At 40.8% G+C, this 16,978-nt stretch overlaps 1 long non-coding RNA gene across 8 annotated transcripts in view; it reads right to left on the bottom strand.

Moving 5' to 3' along the window:
• Positions 1-1,807: 1,807 nt before the first annotated feature.
• The window catches only part of LOC144582868 (uncharacterized), a 49,939-nt gene continuing 34,768 nt past the window's right edge, over positions 1,808-16,978 (bottom strand). For all 8 annotated transcript variants that reach the window (XR_013536381.1, XR_013536387.1, XR_013536383.1 and 5 more), the window contains one exon: positions 1,808-2,082. This is a non-coding gene — a long non-coding RNA (uncharacterized LOC144582868). The remainder of the gene's footprint in view (positions 2,083-16,978) is intronic.

Here is a 16,978-nt window from a genome sequence, read left to right as displayed (position 1 = left end):
AGGTTGCTCTCATCTTTCAGTCTTACCCGTCATTGGCTAACCAGCCATCCACCTGGAGGGCACACAGGCAACCTACTTTCTTGCTTGTCAATTTTCCTGCTGGTGCATCTGCTCCAAGTATGAATTTAGCCTTTGCTGGCATCCCCACTGCTTTGCTTGTGTTAGGTTGGTCTCATCTTTCAGAGAGTCTTACCCATAATTGGCTAACCAGTCACCTGGGGGGCACACAGGCAACTTACTTGCTTGCCTGTCAATTATGCTGCTGGTGCATCTGCTCCTGGTGCTGCTCAGTTCCTTCATGGGAGCAGACTGGCTTTTGCTATGACTTTAGCCTTTGCTTTCCTCCCTGCGGCTGTGCCTCTCTTAGGCTGCTCTCATCTTTCAGAGAGTCTTACCCCTCACTGGATAACCAGCCATCCACCTCGGGGGCACATTTTTGGCTTTTCTTGAGGAAGCCAGTTGGGAATTAAACCTAGAGTTCTTTTCTGAGCCTTTTGCTTTTGCCTAGGTAGGATTTATATATTACACCCTAGGACGTTATTTTACAAGTGATATTTAAAGCTCAGCCTCTTTACTTTATCCTCACACATCTCTGTTTTGTAAGCCACATAGAAGGTGAGGAAGGGGAGAGATAGGAAAGGAAAATAAGCTATAAAATGCTTCTGTCAAATTAATAGCCTTCTGCCTTTTCATGAAATAAGCTTTTTCCTGTAGGTAATGGCTGATACCTACTTAGTGCCATTTTATGTGGTGTTTTGTCACCACTGCCTCTACGGTCAATTGTATACTCCTAAACAGGAGTGGCAATAAACAAGAGAATATGAGACAGCACCTAATATAAGTACTATGCTCTCTATTAGAGTCTTGAATTTGTCCAAAGGATGAGAACCGTCAACCAAAAACAGAGTCTGAAATTCAGCCTTTTCCAGGTTCAGACTGGAACTTGGGCATAACTTTCTCATCTTGGCAGTGATTTCCGCAACTACCTGTCCATTGTTGTTAGTTTCTCAACAACAGTTAAATTTACCAGACTCTTCCTTCTGAGTCCAGCAGATAATCTAATGCTAGTCTCTTTTGATAGACTGCATTTCTTGTGTAGATTGTACAGCTATCAAATCTATAGCTATATGTTTCATTAGTTATAATTTCTAAGACTGCTTGTAATCTGATAAAACAATTAATCATGTAGATGCGATTACCATATCCCCACATCCCATCTTGTGCCCAAGAAGCCAAACCATGATTATTCTCTCTGGAGGCCAATCTGTATCTCTCCAATCACCGATTTGACATAAGCCTCAGGCTAGGTCAGAATATGAGGTGTGAAAGTTTGTGTGTGTGTACACTGATTTGCATGTGCTCATGCACACACACACACACATGTTCATGTGCATACAAATATAATGATATAGAATAAGGAAGGCAGGGGAGAACAGACACACATGAGTAACATTGTTGAGTCCGCCAAACAAGGCCACTAGAATTGCATTATTTGTGGCCAGGACTTTCAGGCACTGGGATGGGTTATTAAACTTAATCCTAACATTTTTCTATTAGACTGAGCTCTCTTTTGACCATTTTAACCTCTGAAAGCAATGGCAACAAAAGCCAAAATAGACAAATGGGACCTACTTAAACTCCAGAGCTTCTGTACAGCAAAAGAAACAATGATTAGAGTGAACCTGCAACCAACAGAATGGGAAAAATTTTTTGCAATCTACCTCTACCCATCTGACAAAGAGCTAATATCCAGAATCTATGAAGAATTAAAACAGATTTACAAGAAAAAAACAAACCCATCCAAAAGTAGGAGAAGGAGATGAACAGACATTTTTCCAAAGAAGACATATATTAGGCCAATAAACATAACAAAAATGCTCATCATCACTGATTATTAGAGAAATGCAAATCAAAACCATATTGTGATACCTCCTCATGCCAGTTAGAACGGTGATCATTAAAAAATCTGGAGACAACAGATGTTGGAGAGGATGTGGAGAAATAGGAGCACTTTTACACTGTTGGTGAGAGTGTAAACTAGTTCAGCCATTGTGGAAGACAGTGTGGCGATTCCTGAAGGACCTAGAAATAGAAATTCCATATGACCCAGCAATCCCATTACTGGGTATATATACCCAAAGGATTATAAATCATTCTATTATAAAGACACATGCACATGTATGTTAATAGTGGCACTGTTTACAATAGCAAAGACCTGGAACCAACCCAAATGCCCATCTACGATAGACTGGACAAGGAAAATGTGGCACATGTACACCATGGAATACTATGCAGCCATAAAAAACGATGAGTTCATTTCGTCTGTAGGAACATGGATGAATTTGGAAACCATCCTTCTCAGCAAACTGACACAAGAACAGAAAATCATGCACCGCATATTCTCACTCATAGGCAGGTGTTAAACAATGAGAACACGTGGACACAGGGAGAAGAACATCACACACTTGGATCTGTTGGGGGGAGGTGCCAAGGAAGGGCAGCAGGGTGTTGGAGAGGTCGGGGAGAAATAACATGAGGAGAAATGCCAAATGTGGGTGACGGGGGAATGGAGGCAGCAAACCACGTTGCCATGTGTTTTGCCACCTACACAACAATCCTGCAGGATCTGCAGGATCATGTACCCCAGAACCTAAAGTACAATTAAACACCAAAACAAAAAACAGAAGACTTTAAGTCAAAAATTGTCACAAGAGAGGTCATTATATAATTACAAAGGTTTCAATTCATCAAGTGGATATAACTATCATGTATATGCAGCCAACATTGAAGCACCTAAGTACATAAGGCAAATATTACCAGATTTGAAGGGAGACAGATGGCAATACAATAATAGTAGAGGATTTCAACATCTAACTTTCAACAATATACAGGTCATCCAGACAGAAAACCATCAGGACCCAGCCGACTTAAACAACACTATAGACCAAATGAACCTATCAAATATAAACCTAACATTTCAATAAACTGCAACAGAATATATACTGTTTTCAAATGGATATAAAATATTTTCTAGGATAGATCCTATGTTAGACGACAAAATAAGCCTTAACAAATTTAAGAAGACTGAAATAATATTAAACATCCTTTCCACTCACAATGATATTAAATTAGAAATCAATAACAGGAGGAAAATCAGAAATTTACAAATACGTAGAAATTAATCAACATACTCCTGAATACTGAGTCAGGGGAGGAATCAAAAAAGAAAATGAAAAAGTACCTTGACACAAGTGAAAATGGAAAAACAATATATCAACACTCATGAGATGCAGTAAAAGCAGTTCTAAAAGGGAAGTTTATAGAGACAAGTGCCTACATTTAAAAAAAGAGAAATATTTCAAATGAACAATCTAATGTTACACCTCAAATAACTAGAAAAGAGCAACTAAATACAAAGTCAGCCGAAGTAAGAAAATAATAAAGAATGGAGCAGAAAAAAATGAAATAGAGTCTAAAATGACAATAGAAAGATCAACAAAACTAAGATTTGATTTTGGAAAGAAAACACTGACAAATCTTTAGTTATATCATGAAAAAAAGATAAGACTCTCAGATAAGTATAATTATAAATGTAAGAAAAGACATTATAACTGGTAACAAAGAAAAACAAAGGATCATAAGAGACTACTATGAACAATTATGCAAATTGGATAATCTAAAAGAAATGGATAAATTCCCAGAAACATACATCCTAAACCATGAAAAAAATGAAACTAAGAAGAGACAAAGAGTAAGGAGATGAAATCAGTAATCAAAAACTCCTAACAAAGAAAAAGTCCAGAACCTGATGGATATGCTGGCAAACTCTAATGAACACCTACAGTAGAATAATTGTTAATCTTTCTCACAGGCTACCAAAAGGAATTGAACAATAGGGAACATTTACAAACTGATTTTATAAGGCCAGCATTATCCTCCTACCAAAGGCAGACAAGTACACTAGAAGAGAAGAAAATTATAGGCCAACATCCCTGGTAAACAAAGATGCAAAAATCCACAACAAAATACTAGCAAACCTAATTCAACAGCATATTAAAACAATTATATACCATGATCAAGTGGGATTTATCTCTGAGGTACAAATATGGTTCAATATGTACAATTTGATATTCAACGTTAAAAAGTTGAAAACTTTTCCTCAAAGATCAGGAACAAAACAAGGAAGCCAACTCCCACCAGTTCTCAGTATTATACCCAGAAGTCATAGCCAGAGCAAGTAGGCCATAAAAAGACGTACGAGGCATGCAAATCAGAAATAAAAAAGTAAAAGTATCTGTTTGCAGATAACATGTCTTATATGTAGAAAACCCTAACAACTCCATTAAAAACTACTAAAACTCATAAACAAATTCAGTAAGGTTACAAGATACAAAACATACAAAAGTGGGTTGTGTTTCTATATACACAATGAACTATCCACAAAGGAAATTTTTTTTCTTTTTTCCCTGGTTATCCTTGTTAATTTTCTGTCTGGTTGATCTGTCCCACAAAGGAAATTAAGAAAGCAATCCCATTTACAATTGCATCCAAACATAAAATATTAAGGAACAAATTTAACCAAGGAGGTAAAACTTCTGCACATTAAAATCCATGAAACATTAATGGAAAAAAACCTGAAGTTACAAATAAATGAAAAAATATTCTGTGTGAAGCAATGCTGACCAGCTCTTATAATCAGCTGGCTAATTATTCTACTTCTAGCTTTTCTTTAAAAAAATTAAATTTCAGACACACATAGGAGAGGAAAAATTCTCCAAATTATCTGTGTCTACTTCTGAGTAAGAGTCACAAACTTTACAATTAGAATATACAGATTAAGTTCCATTAAGCTTTTCCATTAGTACATATAGATTGTTTCATTTTTCATTAAACATAGGTATAGCTATTCCTAAACTAACAACTAACTATATTAAATGCAATTTTTAAAGGGAAGCATAGGAATACTCATGTTTTGGGTAGTCCTCTTCTAATTAATGAAATAGTGGTTAAATCTCCAATTGCATTGTGCCCAGGTCTTAATTTACTAAGGTGACTGAGGGATAACATGGAGAGTCTGATGCCATTAAGAGATTTTTAATATTCAGAGTTGCTGAAGAAACAAGATGCACAGCATGCCACAAAGGGCCTTATGGGAAAGACACTAAGGTGGTCAGGAGGCAGAAGACAAGACCAAGAACATTTAGGCCACTGCCTTTGTTGAGGGTTCTATGGGGCAAGATTGGGATTGGCTAGCTTGAACAATTTTAGCAGGCATTGGGCTAGTTGCCTGACTCATTGCTCTGGGATGATTCAAGCACAGGAATATTGCCTCTAACTGGACTAGTTATAGGAGGTATAACTAATGGTTAAGTTTAACTGTTAAAGAGGGACAGCTCTTCTCTCCCTAGGAAATAACATTTCAAAGAGAGTAAAAAACTTCATTACCATAGTTGACCTAAAAGCAGCCACCAATTAAGAAAGTGTTCAAGCTCAATATTTAAGTATCTCAGTTGTACTCACTTTCCTGAAGCCCTAACATTACATTGGACTAATCTATTAACAGAGGCAACAATGTTAGTGTAAGTAACAAAAGCATTCTCTCCTGCATAAGCTTATATCAGACTGGAATAACTACTGCCAGTTAACAGCCCAATTATAATAACTTATACTCTAAACACCTTATTAAACTGTTAACCCAACTCAGGCATGTCCTTAAGGAAAGATTTTAAAAAGTAAAAGGAACTCGGCAAACCTTACCACCACATGTTTACCAAATACATCACCTCAAGCATTACCAGGATTAGAGGCACTGTCTGCCTAGTGACACATGTTGAATGGCTGTCGTACCCTGACTGTGTAAAGGTGGCATAATCACTTGTTCCCCAAATAGGGACTTGTATGAATGGCCACACAAGGGTCTGTCTCTTACTTTTCATCAGTGAAACTGATCTATCCCTGAAGAGGTGGATATGACCAAATAAGATGAGAAGATCCTATAAAGCTTCAATTTCCCAATACAAACAACATTCAAAAAAGTACAGGCATTAACTCACCATCCATGCATTAAAAATTTTGGTTGCGGTGACCTGGGTGTACAATATAACCTCCAAAACATATAAACTAAGACCGCACTAGTCTAACTAAATTAACACTCATTGGAGGGGGACTCAAGATGGCGCTGTGAGAACAACCCAGGATTGGAGCCCGCGTTGAATTCACAAACGGTGAGTCAGTGCTGCATTTCCAGACTGATCTTTGTTGCCCACAGAACGGGGAAACTCCCAAGTATAAAAAGACACGGGACGCCAGGCAGTAGGTCTGCCTGGCGAAGCCAGCAGCCGGGGCGGCGGCGGCCGGCCCTACCCAGCAATCCCCACAGGGCGCGCTTGTCCGGGTGCCTTGTTGAACCGGCAACCTGAGACTTGAGAGGGCTGGACTTGAGACTGAACGAGACTTGCACAGTAGCCCAGCCCAGGGGATTGCAGGGACAGATCGCTTGGGATACCCAGTGGGACGAACAAAACCGCGATTTCAAACTATCCCGGGCAGACGGTCCGAGACGCTCTGTGGGGGAGGGGCGTCCACCACTACGGAGGCAACCTGCCCCAACTGATATACACGCCCACTGCTGAGGCAGCCAGCCGTTGCCGAGGCAACCCGCCCCAACTGAGATACACGCCCACTGCTGACGCAGCCAGTCGTTCCCGAGGCAACCCGTCCCTACTGAGATACACGCCCACTGCTGACGCAGCCTGCCGTTGCTGAGGCAACACGCTACAACGAAGACACTCCGCCGCAGGGCGTGGCAGAGACCACAGCAGAGCCCGCAGGAACAGCGCGAATCACACAACAGCAGGGCGGAGCCTCGGCAGCCAAACAGTGGCTAGTCTGCCTTTGAGCTGGGCAGGACACCTGATCGGACATCCAAAAATAAAGCCCAAACCCCTCAACACAGAGCATTTGAGAAAAAAAAAAGGGTTGTTTAATGAGCTGTGTTGCAGCAGAATCAAACATAGCAGCCTAACAGTGCTGAATGAACAACAGAGTGCACAGCTCAGCAATTAAACCCCTATAAAGTACAAACTGTCTCCTCAAGAAGCTCCCTGAACCCTCTATATCCAAAAGACTGTCATTAGGCAGGCATCATCCTGGGACAAAGAGAGCAGAAAAAGAAACTGGTAGCATCCCTCACTGTGCCACGGCTACTAGAGGTGCACCCCAGACAAGCAGGGTCTGGAGCGGACCTCAACAGTCGTACAGCGAAGGGGCTAGACTGGTAGAAGGAAAACCAAGCAACAGAAATACTTCATCATCAACATTCTGGGTGTCCACTCAGAGACCCAAACGAAAAGTCAGCAACTACGCAGACGACCAGCGGACAAATCCACAAAGATGGGAAGAAACCAGCGCAAAAAGGAGGAAAACACCCGAAACCAGAACACATCGCCTCCTAGAAAGGACCAAAACTCCTCACCAGCAAGGGAACAAAGCTGGACGGAGAATGACTGTGACGAAATGACGGAATTAGACTTCAGAAGATGGATAATGAGAAACTTTTGTGAGCTAAAAGATCATGTATTAAATCAATGCAAAGAAACTAAGAACCTTGAAAAAAGATTTGAAAAAAGATTCGAGGAAATGATAACAAGAATGGATACCTTAGAGAGGAATATGAATGAATTAAAGGAGCTGAAAAACACAATACGAGAACTTCGTGAAGCAAATGCAAGTTTCAATAGCCGAATTGACCAAGCAGAAGAAAGAATATCTGAAGTCGAAGACCAACTCAATGAAATAAAACAAGAAACCAAGATCAGAGAAAAAAGCGCAAAAAGGAATGAACAAAGTCTCCAAGAAATGTGGGACTATGTGAAAAGACCTAACCTACGTTTGATAGGTGTACCAGAAGGGGACGAAGAGAATGAATCCCAGCTGGAAAATACTCTTCAGGACATCATCCAGGAAAATTTCCCCCACCTAGCAAGACAAGCCAACACTCAATTGCAGGAAATACAGAGAACACCACAAAGATATTCCGCAAGAAGAGCAACCCCAAGGCACATAATCATCAGATTCAACAGGGTTGAAATAAAGGAGAGAATACTAAGGGCAGCCAGAGAGAAAGGTCGGGTCACCCACAAAGGGAAGCCCATCAGACTCACAGCAGATCTCTCGGCAGAAACACTACAAGCCAGAAGAGAGTGGGGGCCAATATTCAACATTCTTAAAGAAAAGAACTTTCAACCCAGAATTTCATATACAGCCAAACTGAGCTTCAGAAGTGAAGGAAGAATAAAATCCTTTGCGAACAAGCAAGTACTCAGAGATTTTGTCACCACCAGGCCTGCTTTACAAGAGCTCCTAAAAGAGGCACTACACATAGAAAGGATCAATCAGTACCAGCCATTCCAAAATCACACTGAATGCTAAAGAGCTTCAACATAATGAAGAATCTACAACAACTAACAGGCAAAACAGCCACTTAGCATCAAAATGGCAGTATCAAATTCACACATAACAATATTAACCCTAAATGTAAATGGACTAAATGCACCAATCAAAAGACACAGACTGGCAAATTGGATAAAAATCCAAAACCCATCAGTGTGCTGTATCCAGGAAACCCATCTCACATGCAAGGATACACAAAGGCTCAAAATAAAGGGATGGAGGAAGATTTACCAAGCTAATGGAAAGCAAAAAAAAGCAGGAGTTGCAATTCTCATCTCTGATAAAATAGACTTTAAAGCAACAAAGATCAAAAGAGACAAAGAAGGCCATTACATAATGGTAAAAGGATCGATACATAATGGTAAAAGAAGAGCTAACGATCCTAAACATATATGGACCCAACACAGGAGCACCCAGATACATAAGGCAAGTTCTTAATGACTTACAGAAGGACTTAGACTCCCACACAATAATAGTGGGAGACTTTAACACTCCACTGTCAATACTAGACAGATCAACCAGACAGAAAATCAACAAGGATACCCAGGGCTTGAACTCAGAACTGGAGCAAGCAAACCTGGTGGACATATACAGAACTCTCCACCCCAAATCCACAGAATACACATTCTTCTCAGCACCACATCACACCTACTCTAAAATTGACCACATAATTGGAAGTAAAGCACTGCTCAACAAATGCAAAACAACTGAAATAATAACAAACAGCCTCTCAGACCATAGTGCAATCAAGTTAGAACTCAGAATTCAGAAACCGACCCAGAACCGCACAGCTTCATAAAAACTGAACAACTGGCTCTTGAATGTTGACTGGGTAAACAACGAAATGAAGGCAGAAATAAAGAAGTTCTTCGAAACCAATGAGAACGAAGACACAACGTGCCAGAACCTCTGGGACACATTTAAAGCAGTCTCTAGAGGAAAGTATATAGCAATAAGTGCCCATATGAGGAGAATGGAGAGATCCAAAATTGACACCCTATCGTCAAAATTGAAAGAGCTAGAGGAGCAAGATCAAAAAAACTCAAAACCCAGCAGAAGACAAGAAATTACAAAGATCAGAGCTGAGCTGAAGGAGATTGAGACACGAAAAACCCTTCAAAAAATCAATAAATCCAAGAGCTGGTTTTTTGAAAAGATCAACAAAATAGACAGACCACTAGCCAGATTGATTAAAAAGAAAAGAGAGAACAACCAAATAGATGCAATAAAAAATGATAAAGGGGAAATCACCACAGATTCCACAGAAATTCAAACCATCATCAGAGAATATTACAAACAACTCTATGCACATAAACTAGTAAACCTGGAAGAAATGGATAAATTCCTGGACTCCTGTGTCCTCCCAAGCCTAAACCAGGAGGAAGCTGAAACTATGAATAGACCAATAACAAGGTCTGAAGTTGAGGCAGCAATTAAGAGCCTACCTCACAAAAAAAGCCCAGGTCCAGATGGGTTCACAGCCGAATTCTACCAGACACACAAGGAGGAGCTGGTACCATTCCTTCTAAAACTATTTCAAACAATCCAAAAAGAGGGAATCCTTCCCAAATCATTTTATGAGACCAACATCATCCTGATACCAAAACCCGGCAGAGACCCAATGAGAAAAGAAAACTTCAGGCCAATATCCATGATGAACATAGATGCAAAAATCTTCAATAAAATATTGGCAAGCCGATTGCAACAGCAAATCAAAAAACTTATTCATCATGATCAAGTAGGATTCATCCCAGGGATGCAAGGCTGGTTCAACGTACGCAAGTCTATCAACGTAATTCACCACATAAACAGAACCAAAAACAAAAACCACATGATTATCTCAATTGACGCAGAGAAGGCATTTGACAAAATTCAACAGCTCTTTATGCTAAAAACCCTCAATAAACTCGGTATCGATGGAACGTATCTCAAAGTAATAAAAGCTATTTATGACAAACCAACAGCCAATATCATACTGAATGGGCAAAAACTGGAAGCATTCCCTTTGAAATCTGGCACTAGACAAGGATGCCCTCTCTCACCACTCCTATTCAATATAGTACTGGAAGTTCTAGCCAGAGCAATCAGGCAAGAAAAAGAAATAAAGGGTATTCAAATAGGAAAGGTGGAAGCCAAATTGTCTCTATTTGCAGACGACGTGATAGTATACCTAGAAGACCCCATCGCCTCAGCCCAAAAACTCCTGAAACTGATAAACAACTTCAGCAAAGTCTCAGGATATAAAATCAATGTGCAAAAATCACAAGCATTCCTATACACCAATAACAGACTTAAAGAAAGCCAAATCAAGAGCGAACTGCCATTCGCAATTGCTACAAAAAGAATAAAATACCTTGGAATACAACTCACAAGGAGCGTAAGGGACCTCTTCAAGGAGAACTACAAACCACTGCTCAACGAAATCAGAGAGGACACAAACAGATGGAGAAACATTCCATGTTCATGGTTAGGAAGAATTAATATCGTGAAAATGGCTATACTGCCCAAAGTAATTTACAGAATCAACGCTATCCCCATCAAGCTACCGTTGACTTTCTTCACAGAACTGGAAAAAACCACCATGAACTTCATATGGAACCAAAAGAGAGCCCGCATAGCCAAGTCAATTCTAAGCAAAAAGAACACAGCGGGGGGCATCACACTACCGGATTTCAAACTATACTACAAGGCTACAGTAATCAAAACAGCATGGTACTGGTACCAAAACAGAGATATAGACCAATGGAACAAAACAGAGGCACCGGAGGCAACACAACATACATACAACTATACAATCTTTGATAAACCTGACAAAAACAAGCAATGGGGAAAGGATTCCATGTTTAACAAATGGTGTTGGGAAAACTGGCTAGCCATGTGCAGAAAGCAGAAACTGGACCCCTTCCTGACACCTTACACTAAAATTAACTCCAGATGGATTAAAGACTTAAACATAAGACCTGGCACCATAAAAACCCTAGAAGGAAATCTAGGCAAAACTATCCAGGACATAGGAGTAGGCAAGGACTTCATGAACAAAACACCAAGAGCATTGGCAACAAAAGCCAAAATAGACAAATGGGACCTAATGAAACTCCACAGCTTCTGCACGGCAAAAGAAACAGTCACTAGAGTGGATCGGCAACCAACAGAATGGGAAAGAATTTTCGCAGTCTACCCATCTGACAAAGGGCTGATATCCAGAATTTACAAACAACTCAAGCAGATTTACAGGAAAAAAACAAACAAGCCCATTCAAAAGTGGGCAAAGGATATGAACAGATACTTTACGAAAGAAGACATATATGAGGCCAACAATCATATGAAAAAATGCTCATCGTCACTGGTCATCAGAGAGATGCAAATCAAAACCACATTGAGATACCATCTCACGCCAGTTAGAATGGCGATCATTAAAAAATCTGGAGACAACAGATGCTGGAGAGGATGTGGAGAAAAAGGAACACTTTTACACTGTTGGTGGGAGTGTAAATTAGTTCAACCATTGTGGAAGACAGTGTGGCGATTCCTCAAGGCCTTAGAAATAGAAATTCCATTTGACCCAGCAATCCCATTACTGGGTATATATCCAAAAGACTATAAATCGTTCTACTATAAGGACACATGTACACGAATGTTCATTGCAGCACTGTTTACAATAGCAAAGACCTGGAATCAACCGAAATGCCCATTGATAATAGACTGGATTGGAAAAATGTGGCACATATACACCATGGAATATTATGCAGCAATCAGAAATGATGAGTTCGTGTCGTTTGTAGGGACATGGATGAATCTGGAAAACATCATCCTCAGCAAACTGACACAAGAACAGAAAATGAAACACCGCATATTCTCACTCATAGGTGGGTGATGAAAAATGAGAACACATGGACACAGAAAGGGGAGTACTAAACACTGGGGTCTATTGGGGGGAAAAGGGGAGGGCCAGTGGGAGGGGGAGGTGGGGAGGGATAGCCTGGGGAGAAATGCCAAATGTGGGTGAAGGGGAGAAGAAAAGCAAAGCACACTGCCATGTGTGTACCTACGCAACTGTCTTGCATGCTCTGCTCATGTACCCCAAAACCTATAATCCAATAAAAAATTAAAAAAAAAAAAAAAATTAACACTCATTGGCCCAATAACTTGATCAATGGACCAAGTTACCCTATGGACAACAGCAAAATCCTGTTCTAGAGTTCATATCGACAATGGGGTTTACCACCTCAATGTTGGATCAGATATCCCAATGGTGCAGCCACTATTAAAGGTTCATTTTTTCAACGATTTAAGTACCACATGATCTGAGTTCAGACTGGAGACATCCAGGTTGGTTTTTATCTATTCAATATTTCTCCCAGTACAAATGAACAAGAGAAATAGAGCCTACTTAACAAAGTGCCCTAACACAACAGATGATATTATCTCAATCTAACAGTTTTCCCTGCCTGAGAACAGGACTCATTAAGATGGCAGAGCCCAGTACCCGCATAAGACTCAAAGCTTTATAGTAAGAGGTTCAATTCTTCTTCTTAACAGCATGTTCATGATTAACCTCCTCCTATTATTATTCCTGCCCTAATCAGCATTTCTAACAGTCAACAAACAAAAAATTCTAGGCCATATACAACTATGTAAAGGGCCCAACATCATAGGTACGTACATAATACTTCAACCTTTCGCCAGCAGAAAAAAACTTTTCATAAAAGAATCCTGAGATGGACCAACTCAAGATAACGTGGTGAGAACAACCCAGGATTGAAGCTCTTGATGAATGCGCGGAGGGTGAGTCAGGGCCGCATTTCCAGGCGGATCTCTGTTGCCCACAGAATGGGGAAATTCCCAGATATAAAAAAGATACGGGAAGCCAGCGCAGCAGTTTTGGCTGGTGCAGCCGGCGGCTGGTGCAGCCGGCGGCTGGCACTGCAGCACAGTGGCACTCCACAGCGCTCTGCACAAAGCTCACTGGACCAGGTGCCCTGTTGAACTGGCAATCTGAGACCTGAGAGGGCAGATTGGCATATCCATCTGATTGAACGGGACTTGGACAGTGAGCCAGGCCAGGAGATTCCAGGAAAATGGCATTTGGGCCAGGGCAGTGAGACAAACAAAACGGCGATTCCAAACGCTCCGGGTGGAGAGTTTCACTGTGGGCACAGTTGAACCCAGGACGGTACAGCTCGGTGGGGGAGGGGCGTTTGCCTTTACCGAGGCATCCTGCCCCTACTGAGGTACACTCCCATTGCTGATGCAGCCTGCTGTTGCCGAGGCAACCCCCCCACAACAGAGAGACTCCACCGCAGGGCGTAGCACGTGGCAGCAGGGCAGAGACCGCAGCAGCAGGGTGGACCTCACACCAGCAAGGCGGAGCCTCGGCAGGCAAATAGTGACTAGACTGCCTCCTAGCTGGGCAGGACAGCACAATGGACACTCATAAAAAAAACCCCAACCCCCCGAGACAGAGCATCTGAGAAAAAAAGGGTTTTTTTTAATGAGTTCTGCTGCAGCAGAATTAAATGTAGCAGCCTAACAGCCCTGAATGAATAACAGAGCTCCCAGATCAGCACTTGAGCTCCTACAAAGTACAGACTGTCTCCTCAAGCAGCTCCCTGACCCCTCTATATCTGGAAGACTGACATTTGGCAGGCATCATTCTGGGACAAAGATAGCAGAAAAAGAAACTGGTAGCATCCCTCACTGTGCTGCTGCTGCTATAGGTGCACCCCAGACAAGCAGGGCTTGAAGTGGATCTCAGCAGTCATACAGTGGAGGGGCTAGACTGGTAGAAGGAAAACCAAGTAACAGAAATACTTCATCATCAACAATCTGGGCGTCCACTCAGAGACCCAATCGAAAAGTCAGCAACTACACAGACGACAGGTGGATAAATCCACAAAGAAGGGAAGAAACCAGTGCAAACAAAAGGAAAACACCTGAAATCAGAACACCGTGACCCCTACAAAGGACCAAAACTCCTCACCAGCAAGGGAACAAAGCTGGACGGAGAATGACTGTGACGAAATGATGGAATCAGACTTCAGAAGGTGGATAATGAGAAACTTTTATGAGCTAAAACAACATGTTTTAAATCAATGCAAAGAAACTAAGGAACTTGAAAAAAGATTCGAGAAAATGATAACAAGAATGTATAACTTAGAGAGGAATATGAATAAATTGAAAGAGCTGAAAAACACTATACAAGAACTTCGCGAAGCATGCACAAGTTTCAACAGCTGAATTGATCAAGCAGAATAAAGAATATCAGAAGTCGAAGATCAACTCAATGAAATAAAAGGAGAAACCAAGATTAGAGAAAAAAGTGCAAAAAGGAATAAAAAAAGTCTCCAAGAAATGTGGGACTATGTGAAGAGACCTAACCTACGTTTGATAGGTGTACCAGAATGAGACGAAGAGAATGAATTCAAGCTGGAAAATACTCTTCAGGATATTCTCCAGGAAAATTTCCCCCACCTAGCAAGGCAGGCCAACACTCAAATGCAGGAATTACAGAGAACACCACAAAGATATTCTGCAAGAAGAGCAACCCCAAGGTACATAATGGTCAGATTAACCAGGGTTGAAATGAAAAAGAAAATACTAAGGGCAGCCAGAGAGAAAGGTCAGGTAACCCACAAAGGAAAGCCCATCAGACTCAGCAGATCTCTCTGCAGAAACTCTACAAGCCAGAAGAGAGTGGGGGCCAATATTCAACATCCTTAAAGAAAAGAACTTTCAACCCAGAATTTCATATCCAGCAAACTGAGCTTCATAAGTGAAGGAAAAATAAAATCCTTTGCAAACAAGCAAGTACTCAGAGATTTTGTCACCACCAGGCCTGCTTTACAAAAGCTCCTGAGAGAGGCACTACACATAGAAAAAAACAACCAGTACCAGCCATTCCAAAATCACACTAAATGCTAAAGAGCATCAACATAATGAAAAATCTACATCAACTAATGGGCAAAACAGCCAGCTAGCATCAATATGGCAGTATCAAATTCACACATAACAATATTAATGCTAAATGTAAATAGGCTAAATGCACCAATCAAAAGACACAGACTGGCAAATTGGATAAAAAGCCAAAACCCATCAGTGTGCTGTATCCAGGAAACCCATCTCACATGCAAGGATACACAAAGGCTCAACATAAAGGGATGGAGGAAGATTTACCAAGCAAATGGAGAGCAAAAAAAAAGCAGGAGTTGCAATTCTCATCTCTGATAAAATAGACTTTAAAGCAACAAAGATCAAAAGGACATTACATAATGGTAAAAGGATAGATACAACAAGAAGAGCTAACGATCCTAAACATATATGGACCCAATACAGGAGCACCCAGCTACATAAGACAAGTTCTTAATGACGTACAAAGAGACTTAGACTCCCACACAATAATAGTGGGAGACTTTAACACTCCACTGTCAATATTAGACAGATCAACCGGACAGAAAATCAACAAGGATATCCAGGGCTTGAACTCAGACCTGGAGCAAGCAAACCTGATAGACATTTACAGAACTCTCCACCCCAAATCCACAGAATATACATTCTTCTCAGCACCCCATCACATCTACTCTAAAATTGACCACATAATTTGAAGTAAAGCACTGCTCAGCAAAGGCAAAACAACTGAAATCATAACAAAGTCTCTCAGACCATAGTGCAATCAAGTTAGAACTCAGAATTCAGAAACCAACCCAGAACCGCACAGCTTCATGGAAACTGAACAACTGGCTCTTGAATGTTGACTGGATAAACGATGAAGTGAAGGCAGAAATAAAGAATTTCTTTGAAATCAATGAGACTGAAGACACAACATGCCAGAATCTCTGGGACACATTTAAAGCAGTCTCTAAAGGAAAATATATACCAATAAGTGCCCATATGAGGAGAATGGAGAGATCCAAAATTGACACCCTATCGTCAAAATTGAAAGAGCTAGAGGAGCAAGATCAAAAAAACTCAAAACCTAGCAGAAGACAAGAAATAACCAAGATAACAGCCGAACTGAAGGAGATAGAGACACGAAAAACCCTTCAATAAATCAATAAATCCAAGAGCTGGTTTTTTGAAAAGATCAACAAAATAGACAAACCACTAGCCAGATTGATAAAAAAGAAAAGAGAACAACCAAATAGATGCAATAAAAAATGATAAAGGGGAAATCACCACAGATTCCACAGAAATTCAAACCATCATCAGAGAGTATTACAAACAACTCTACGCACATAAACTAGTAAACCTGGAAGAAATGGGTAAATTCCTGGACACTTGTGTCCTCCCAAGCCTAAACCAGGAGGAAGCTGAAACTATGAATAGACCAATAACAAGGTCAGAAGTCAAGGCAGCAATTAAGAGCCTACCACACAAAAAAAGCCCAGGTCCAGATGGGTACCCAGGCGAATTCTACCAGACACACAAAGAGGAGCTGGTGCCATTCCTTCTGAAACTATTCCTAATAATCCAAAAATAGGGAATCCTTCCCAAATCATTTTATGAGACCAACATCATCCTGATACCAAAA

This window comes from Callithrix jacchus, chromosome 5 (genome assembly GCF_049354715.1).
Source record: "Callithrix jacchus isolate 240 chromosome 5, calJac240_pri, whole genome shotgun sequence".
Taxonomy (NCBI): Eukaryota; Metazoa; Chordata; class Mammalia; order Primates; family Cebidae; genus Callithrix; species Callithrix jacchus.
The sequence above is the reverse complement of the archived record's forward strand: the minus strand, read 5'-3'. Positions and strand labels throughout refer to the sequence as shown.